We start from the raw sequence: 9,146 nt of genomic DNA, 5'->3' as shown, positions 1-9,146 counted from the left end.
ACCTAGATTTGCTTGCAGCATGCATCTTCAAAGCTCTGCCAACCCTCTTCCTTTGCAAAGTAGACCCTTAAAGACCTAATTTCCAATGGCGGAAGAGTGTGCAGAATAAGCATGGCTGACCTTTGACTGATTGCAGATTTTCCTTGCCATCATTCTCCACCAGCTGCTCTTCTGTGTTTGCAAGGAAAACTTGTATTTTTAGAGCATATCTTAAACCTCTGCTTTAAAAAATCCAATTTATACCATCCCATTCTATCTTTAAATCTCCAAGCACACCAACTTATGTAACTGGAAATTGAAGTGTTGGAGACATTGAAATAGAAGAAAATAAGCTTGACATTTTGAAAGAATACAAATGAAAATCTCTCCAACACAGATGGAATGCATTATGACAACAGACTACTAGCAACTCTTTCTATGGGGTCATTCACATGTTTTTCTTTTAGGTGAATCATCTCACTCACACATTCCGGGTTTGTTATTCACATTATGGAGCCGCACTGAATCCACATCTCTGTGAATTTGGTTCTTCACACATGGAAGTATTTGAATAAAGATGGAGCCGATTATGCAAATGCCTTCAGAACTAGTGTTTTATCTTGGGTCTTTTCTGGTCTATTTGCATTGCTTATTCGCACTACCAATGATGCAGATCTTTTCTAAAAATTCAGGGGAAACCCCAATATCAATTATTCCAGATTAAGTGGGTTTCGTGGCAGCCCCTCTCAAGCTTAATCGGGTGCATTCAGGATGTGTGTGAACAACAAAGATTTAATGTAAATGAAAAGTGGTTGGAAAACTCCTCTTTGTTCCCAGGATAATGGTGGGATTATTGCAATATCTGAAAATCTTTACCAAATCGCATAACACTGATGGAAGCATTGTGCTATGCTCCCATATCTTTTGCCCATATGAAAAAGTCCCCAGTCTAAGTTCCTTTCCCCTATCTGCTCATATATTTTTTAAAAAGGAAAGATGAAGAAGCAGGAGAGGTGGTTTCAAAGCAAAATCTGCATTATATTCCTCAGGGTTTTAAGCCCCAGGCAGTAGCCTGTAAGTATTGGGTGCTGGCGCCACAACTAATGCAACATAACTCCCCAATTTTCAAAATTTAATACTATCATTACAGAGGTCAACACAGCGATTAAAGCTTTGTAGTGACAGTAGCTGAAGGCCCTGCTGCATCCAGGAGGCACATAAAGATTTGTAAACATTTTCCACAAAGTGTTCAGACTAATTTACGGATTATTAAAATTTACATATATTTGTCAATGTTGTCCCTTGGATCTTACTCGTTGCACAACCATTCATTTCATTGTTATCCCTCTGGCTGTTGATCTTTGCAGAAATCTCCATGATATGATGTAGACATTCAACTTAGCTTTTAGCTGGCCAAAATTTGTTTGAATATTGGCCTCAATGTAATGATCAGACTCTAATTGGGTCAAACAACTGAATCAATGGAAGTTACATAAGTGCTGATTTATCAAATACTCATTGACTGGATGGGACTACTTTGTTGGGATTAATGGCTGGATTTAGACTGCTATCCCTAACCTGATTAAACATGTTTTTCTGTTGTGTACAGTTCAGTTGTTCATTGCCTCTGACTGGTGTTAGCATCCTGCACATGTGAACACAAATTGTGATTTAGGGTTGATACACAAAGATGTTTCATAGGTTGTTACTTTCTTTAAGACATCTAAAACCTTTATTATTATTATTATTATTATTATTATTATTATTTTAAAACTATTTTGGAAGATTAAGTTCAACTGTGGGCAAAATTACACATTATATAGAGTTCTGTACAACTTGATATGTGTACATGTGCCTTCAAGTTGTCTATCAACTTATGATGACCCCATGAATCTCATAAGGTTTTCTTGTGCCAATTTCTCTCTATGCAGAGAAACATGGAGAAACCTACTGCTCTCCTGTGATAAAGCTTCATGTGTCCCACTTAATCCCCAAGGTGCTACAAGTTTCCTTTGTAAACTGAACACATCTTACAACCATATTAGAAATTCAGAGGAACACAGTTATATATTTGAATGCTATTTAAATGGAGAATCATGCTTGGAGTCCCAGTTCTCCATATTTGTAACCCCCTTCTCCAGTGGTGTCACTAGGGGAGGGGTGTGGAGCGTGTGGACTGCACCAGGTGACACCTGAGAGGAAGAGTGACACCCAGTTGGGCTCTCCTCCTGCTGTGGGGCAGCGTAGTGCTGTTGCTGGTAGACACACTTTCTTCTCTGCTGCCATGGTTCTCTTGGCAGAGGGGAACAAGCCAGCAGAAAAGGAAGGACAAGTGTGCACTCCTACCATGTCCCCAATGCCTTGTCTGGATGGATCATCGCTGGTCTCCATGGGCAGCTGGAGGGGCAGGGCAGATGGCTGCTGCCCTCCCCCAAAAACTTAAGCATCAGGCAACCACAAGGGGTGACACTAACATGAGGAATGTCACTGCCCTCTCCCATTTTTAGGTTTGATGGTCCATGATGGGCCTGGTGACACGCAATGCCTTTGGGGAATGCATGTGGCCCAATGACTGAACAATTCCTAGCCCTGAAACAGAGAGATGTCTTTTCTAAGGCATGGTTCCTGTAATAAGTAATATTCATACCAACTTCTTGCACACAGAAAATTTCAATTCACCCAAGGCATGTGGCTATATGGCTGTTGTTCTATCACGGCCAAGTAACCTGTCTAACAAGCAAACCAAACAGTATCTTGCCACCTTTGTTTGCAGAGTGTACACTGCAGAGGTTAAAAGCCATGGCCAAATGGCATGTGGCTATATTTTTCAGAATGAAACTACTCTGCCCTAAAAAAAACTGATATGCCTCCACCCCTCTTATCATAATCAGCAGTGATTGATTATTTACACTGGGGGCATCCATCCAGCTTGTTCTATTTTGACATTTTGTTTTGTTCTCATTATTTAGCCCCAAATGATCTTGCTCTTGTTTTTTCTGCTTGGTAATGAGTCACTGGCTACTTTAGTTTAATTTCATTGTAGCTGTTATTTTGGTATTCAAGCTCTTCCCCCTCCCCAATGCTTTTGACTCATAAGCCCACAAAATATAAACAGGACAGTTGCTTAGATGACTTCTGCATTTTCTTTGTTTAGCAAAAGACAGAGTCAAAGCAACTTTCTTGAGGGTTATACCTCCCCATCTTCCCTGCCTCCTGCCCCAATTTCCATTCTCTTATGGAAACCAGCTTCTAGGTATGCCACAATCATTCGTAAAAGGTGCTCCTGATAAGTGGTGTAATATTAAATTTTGAAGTTCAGGCCAATAGTCAGTCATTGCAATAGCCCTAAAGGTACCCATGTCATGCAGATTCGAAAAATACAGACATCTCTGTTGATCCAAACCAGTTCCAGCAATTTTCACCTCCAATTCAGGCTAAACTGTAAAGCCAAAGGTTAAGTTAGCTCCTGGCTATATACAGCTGGCCCTCCTTATCCATGGATTCTTTATCCATGGATTCAAACATTCATGGCTTGAAAATATTTTTAAAAAGATAAATTCCAAAAAGCAAAGCTTGCTTTTGCCATTTTGCCATATGGGTCACCATGTTATTATGTCTTCATATATAATAGGACTTGAGCATCCATGGATTTTGGTATCCACAGGGAGTCCTGGAACCAAATCCCAGTGGACATCAAGAGCCCACTATATTATATATCTGTAAAAATATCTTTCTCTTTTGTAATTCTGGGAGGACTGCAACTAAGCTCAGAGTGAACAGGATACTGGAGAGTGACAGTAGATTATGGACTTTATCACATGGGGGAAAATCAGGGGATTGAAAAGGCATTATCCAAGGAAAGTCATGTGATTACAGCTAAGATTATCACACACATCATGATTAGAGAGGGCTTATCCCGGGAATAACCAGGGAATAACCAGCAACAGATCATTCACTGGATTTCCAATCATGTGATAATCTTAGCTGTGATAATGTGACTTTCCCTGGATAACGCCTTTTGAATCCCCCGGTTTCCCCTGTGTGATAAACTCCTATGTCACTGTCCCTGGTAATAAAAAAGTCATGGGGTTTTGATCCTGTGAGCCCTGGTTTCACTATACCATTGTGAGTGTCCTTATCTGAATACTCATGGATAGATTTGCGGTGAACAAGGCTCTTCTTCAACTCATGTTGCTTCTATCTCTTCCTTCTTCAAAGGCCCAGTTACTGAAGGGTTCTGGGTTCTTCCTTTCACTCTGGCTTGTTTCTAGTCTTAAAATGGGGCATTTTCTGTTCCTTCAAACAATGGCAACTCATGATTTCCATGCCTGCAGAGTAGTGAATATGCTTTAAGTAGTCTAAGTTTTAAGATACTTAAGGTGCTGAACTGTTAACCCAAATAGTTTCATCGTGTTGGAGATCTCCCTAAATCTTATAATTCAGAAGAAATTTACCACCCCATAGGAACAAATGAGGCCTTCAAGATTCCTGCAGGCCATTTGCTGAACAGAGTTTGGGGATTATTATTTTTTACTATAATTCCCAGGATCCATGAGCTGTAAGGGGGCTTTCCCAAATCCCATGAGAGCTAGTTTCATTCCCAAACCCTGGTTCGGAATGGGATGATGAATAAGATCAGGCCATCTGTAGGGTGGATGAAGTATGGCTGCTGTCCCTGAGAGTTTGGCCTCAATCACATTGACTGGAACAAAGGCAAGGAGGCTGCTAAGAGTTTATTGGGCCTGGAAGGACCTGTATCTGGTTCTCTTGGCCAAGTCTAATCTTTTGCAGTGCAATGCTGGCCATTCAACACTGGAGCATTTGCAGAAAGGTGGCTCTGTTTCTGGATCTTCTCTGGGGCCCTAACCACATTAATATACCAACCCCATTAATTGGTCCATGAATCCATAACCTGGAAAAATTATATTTTTAGGCCACATCTTCTAGGATCCACCAGGTAGCACTGCCATCAGGCCTAGTTGCTGGAGGAATCCACATGGTATTACAAAAAAAGTAAGTTTTCCCAAGGTCTGGAATTTTCTTTTACAAGAGATAGCAATTTTAAAGGAGGACTATACAGATTAATGGGTGATGAGGCTATCTGTGGCTACTACTCACAGTGGCTACACATTATCTTCAGTATCACAGTGGTGTAGTGGTTGCTTTGTAGATTTCCATTGGATCAGTTGGCCATAGTGGGAACAAAATCCTGGCATAGACCAAAATATGTCTTATGTGTTCATTAAAACTTCAATGATACATTTAAACCAGCCACTCCTTGCCTCAGTGGAAGTACTCACCTGATTGTAGGTAGTACCTACCCTTCAGATTCACCACCATATAACCCTGAAGACGCATCCTGATCTTATCTGATGCCAGAAGCTAAACAGAATGAGGCCTAGTTAGCTGTTGAATGGGAGACCATACAGAAGATTGAAAGACTGCCTGATCTGTGGGTAAGGCTAGGAAAAAGTCCTGCCTGAAATCCTGGAAAGTCAATGCTGCTAGTCAGAATGGATATAATAATAATATATAATCCTACATGAAACCGCTGGGAGAGGTCATCCCGAGTTTTGGGGTGTGGTGTCATCAGTATGCGGATGACACCCAACTCTATATCTCCTTTCCATCTGACTCCAAGGAAGATGTCTCTGTGCTGAACCGGTGTCAGCTTTCAGTAATAGACTGGATGAGGGCAAACAAATTGAAGCTTAATCCAGACAAGACATAGGTGCTCCTGGTCAGTCATAAGGCAGATCAGGGAATTGGGGCTTTGCCAGAACTGGATGGGGTTATACTCACCCTGAAATCTCAGATTTGCAGCTTGGGTGTGCTCCTGGATTTCACTCTGAGCCTGGATACCTAGGTTTCAGCAGTGGCCAGGAGTGCATTTGCACAGATAAAACTAGTGAGCCAGCTGCACCCATTCCTTGAGATGTCAGATCTGGCTAAAGTGACACATGCCTTGGTTATATCCCGTTTGGCTTACTGTAATGCACTTTATGTGGGGCGGACTTGGAAAGTGTTCGTAAACTACAGCAGGTCCAAAAGGCCGCAGCTAGAATGGTGATTGGAGCCAGTTATAGAGAGCATATAACTCCTGTACTGAAACAGCTTCACTGGCTACCAGTTTGTTTCTGAGCACAGTTCACAATTCTGGTCATGACCTATAAAGCCCTACATGGCTTAAGTCCAGAATATCTGAGATACCATATCCCCCCATGTGAATCACGTAGAGCCCTAAGATCTTCTGGAGAAGGCTTTCTCTCAGTCCCACCACTATCTCAGGCTCGCCTGGTGAGGACACAAGACAGAGCCTTCTCTGTGGCTGCTCCCACCCTCTGGAATTCCCTTCCACAGGAGGCTAGGCTGGCCCTATCCCTGCTGGCCTTTCACTGGCAACCAAAAACATTTTTATTCCAGCAAGCTTTTTAAAATCATGCAGGCCTGGTTTAATTTGGGGGGGGGGGCGACTGGTAGGTTTAGATTAGTTTAACCTTCATGTGTTTTAAATTTTGTATGTTTAAAATTTTTTAACTGTTTACTGTTTAATTAGGCTATTTTAATTGTTTTTTTAAATGTTGGTTTAATGTGTTTTTATTTTGTGAGCCACCTTGGGTCCCCTTTTGGGAGAAAGGTGGGATAACAATCAATCAATCAATCAATCAATAAAATTATTTAACTAGATTTCTGTTACCCCTGAAGGGAGTACAGTAGGCACTCCTATCAGCAGGTTCTCAGTTCCAGACCTCTTCCCCCATACTAAAAATTGTGGGACCTCAAGTCCCATTATTGTCAATGGATATCAACATACACATGGCTGTTAGTGTGGCCACGTGCATGTGCCACCATTGATGATAATGGGACTGGGCCTTCTGCAAGTGCTCCAATCCACTACCCACTGATAGGGAGGGCTGATGTTGCCAAATCTGGTGGTAGTGGTATTATTATTATTATTATTATTATTATTATTATTACAGGAGGGTAGATTTCAATTGAACATTACGGGGAAATTCTTGACAGTAAGAACTGTTCATCAGTGGAACCAGTTGGCTAGAGAGGTGAGAAGGTCACCTTCTTTGGATGCCTTTAAAAAAGGCTACACAGCTACCTGCAGGTGATGCTTCAGCTGGAGATTCTGAACTGACATGAGGGGTTGGACTCCATGGTCCATGAGACACCATCCAACTTCACAATTCTAGATATTACAGAGGGCGCTTGGTATCTACTGGGGGTTAGTTCTGAGACCTCCTGTGGATACTAAAGCCCATGGATAATCAAGCCCCATTAAATGTAATGGCACAGCAATTGGTGCCCTGTATATAAAATGGCAAAATCAAGGTTTTCTTATTGGAATATATATATATATTTGGGGATATTTGAATCTGCAGATAAAAATCTGTGCATATAGAGGGCCAACTGTACTACTACTGCTATTTCTGCTGCTTCTACTACTTTTCCCCCACTCTCAAAAGGGAACGAGTGAGATTAAAACAAAATACACAAAGAAAGGATGCAGGGATTCTATGATTCTAGATGAACCCATAGTCTGACTCACTATAAGGCAGCTTCCCACATTTCAGTTTGGTCCTTAGCTAGATGCAGCCTGGATAATTTTCAATGTGATCCCTGAAAGTGATAACATAATCTTGAAGCATATGAGATGGATCAGTGTGGAAATGACCTATCTGTGGGCAGATTGGGGGGCAGGGAAGAAAAATTTCCCAGTAGTTTCAGATGGATGAACACATAATTCATTGTCATTCTGGAATTTTTAACCCAGATCACTTCAACCCCCACTAACCCATCCCCCACTGAAGTGAATAAGAAGTGAAAAATTTTCAAAGTGGCAAGAGGGGTGTGTGGAAAAATCAAAATATCAGAAACTTTCCTATAAAAATGACTTTAGAGACATTTTGGCTCACCTCTAGCTTTGAAATCTGTGCCAGAAAAACAACAACACCTAGGCACTGAGATACTCATATTGCAAATTAGGACTGAAGAACATTGCTTTCCATTTGGGAAAGGTGTTCATCTTCCTGCCTTTGATATGCATAACTGTGCCTAAACTCAATCTCTCACCCCCATGTAAAAATAATAAACAAACAGAATAAAATAAATCCCCTGCTTTACTTGTTATTCCATCAGTTTTTATCTTCCAGTGAAGTTGCCTTGTGGCTACTTTTCCCTTGGATTTGTGCCTACAGTTAATGGCAATTTTAATTTTACATTCCTAGAAATAATTAGTCTGCACACATGCAAGTTTTAATTGAAATGGAGATACATAGCTAGTGCCAGCATCATTTACTCCCAGTGCTGCTTTTGTTTTTATTGCTTTTGGCAATGAGCTGTTTTGGAATCCTGGAAGACCTAAAAACATCTTTCTAATTTTTTGTGATGCTTATATGTTACTTTTCCTCCACTGAGGTCAGAGTAGTTTATCTGGCTCTATCTCCTCACCCTGTTTTACACATACAACAACTCAGTGAGTTAGGGCAGGCTGAAAAAAATTGACTGTCTTCCATGGCTCGTATGTCTCAGTAGAGGCTTGATCCTAATAATCTCAGTCCAGTAATCTAAACACCACACAAAAATGTTTCTCTTTATCGTAGTCAGAACCATAGTATTAATATAATACCATAGAAGTACAGGCTAAGTGATATAATTAATACAATTAAAATAACTCACTCAAATCACTCATACAAAGAATATAAAACATACCTTCTAATATTTCGCAGATGAAAAACGAGACAACTGTAGCCAAGCAACACCAAAGTGGGATCAAGAAAGATGGAAAGTTACTAATAAGGAAAAAGAGACAAGCTAGGAGAGGCTGTAGCAGTTTGCCTTGGCCTGAATCTACATCTTTGGTGCTTTGCGGTATCGCAGTGGTGCCACAAAAAAGGAGCTGCTTCCAGGTGCTCCTTTTTTGCTCTGCAGCAGCGCCATACAATTTGGTTGCTGCGGTGCTCCTGCAGAGCAAAGAGAGCTCCGTACCATGCCTTAGTTTCTGCATAAAGTGTGCTGCATTATCTGGTTGGAAGCAAACGAACTCAGAACAATGACTTGCAGAGAGACAATAGGTAGCCTCTTCTGAAAATAAGCCATTCTTCTGTTTCCTTGTATATGGACTGAATGAATAATGTTATCACTTATGGAGCCTTATT

At 41.0% G+C, this 9,146-nt stretch overlaps 1 long non-coding RNA gene across 1 annotated transcript in view; it reads right to left on the bottom strand.

Moving 5' to 3' along the window:
- LOC121927920 overlaps positions 1–8,851 on the bottom strand; it is a 23,956-nt gene extending 15,105 nt beyond the window's left edge. The window contains exon 1 of the long non-coding RNA XR_006103392.1: positions 8,701–8,851. This is a non-coding gene — a long non-coding RNA (uncharacterized LOC121927920). The remainder of the gene's footprint in view (positions 1–8,700) is intronic.
- Between the last annotated feature and the right edge of the window lie 295 nt (positions 8,852–9,146).

This window comes from Sceloporus undulatus, chromosome 4 (genome assembly GCF_019175285.1).
Source record: "Sceloporus undulatus isolate JIND9_A2432 ecotype Alabama chromosome 4, SceUnd_v1.1, whole genome shotgun sequence".
Classification (NCBI taxonomy): domain Eukaryota; kingdom Metazoa; phylum Chordata; class Lepidosauria; order Squamata; family Phrynosomatidae; genus Sceloporus; species Sceloporus undulatus.
Note: the sequence above shows the minus strand (reverse complement) of the source record. Positions and strands in the feature narration are given on the sequence as shown.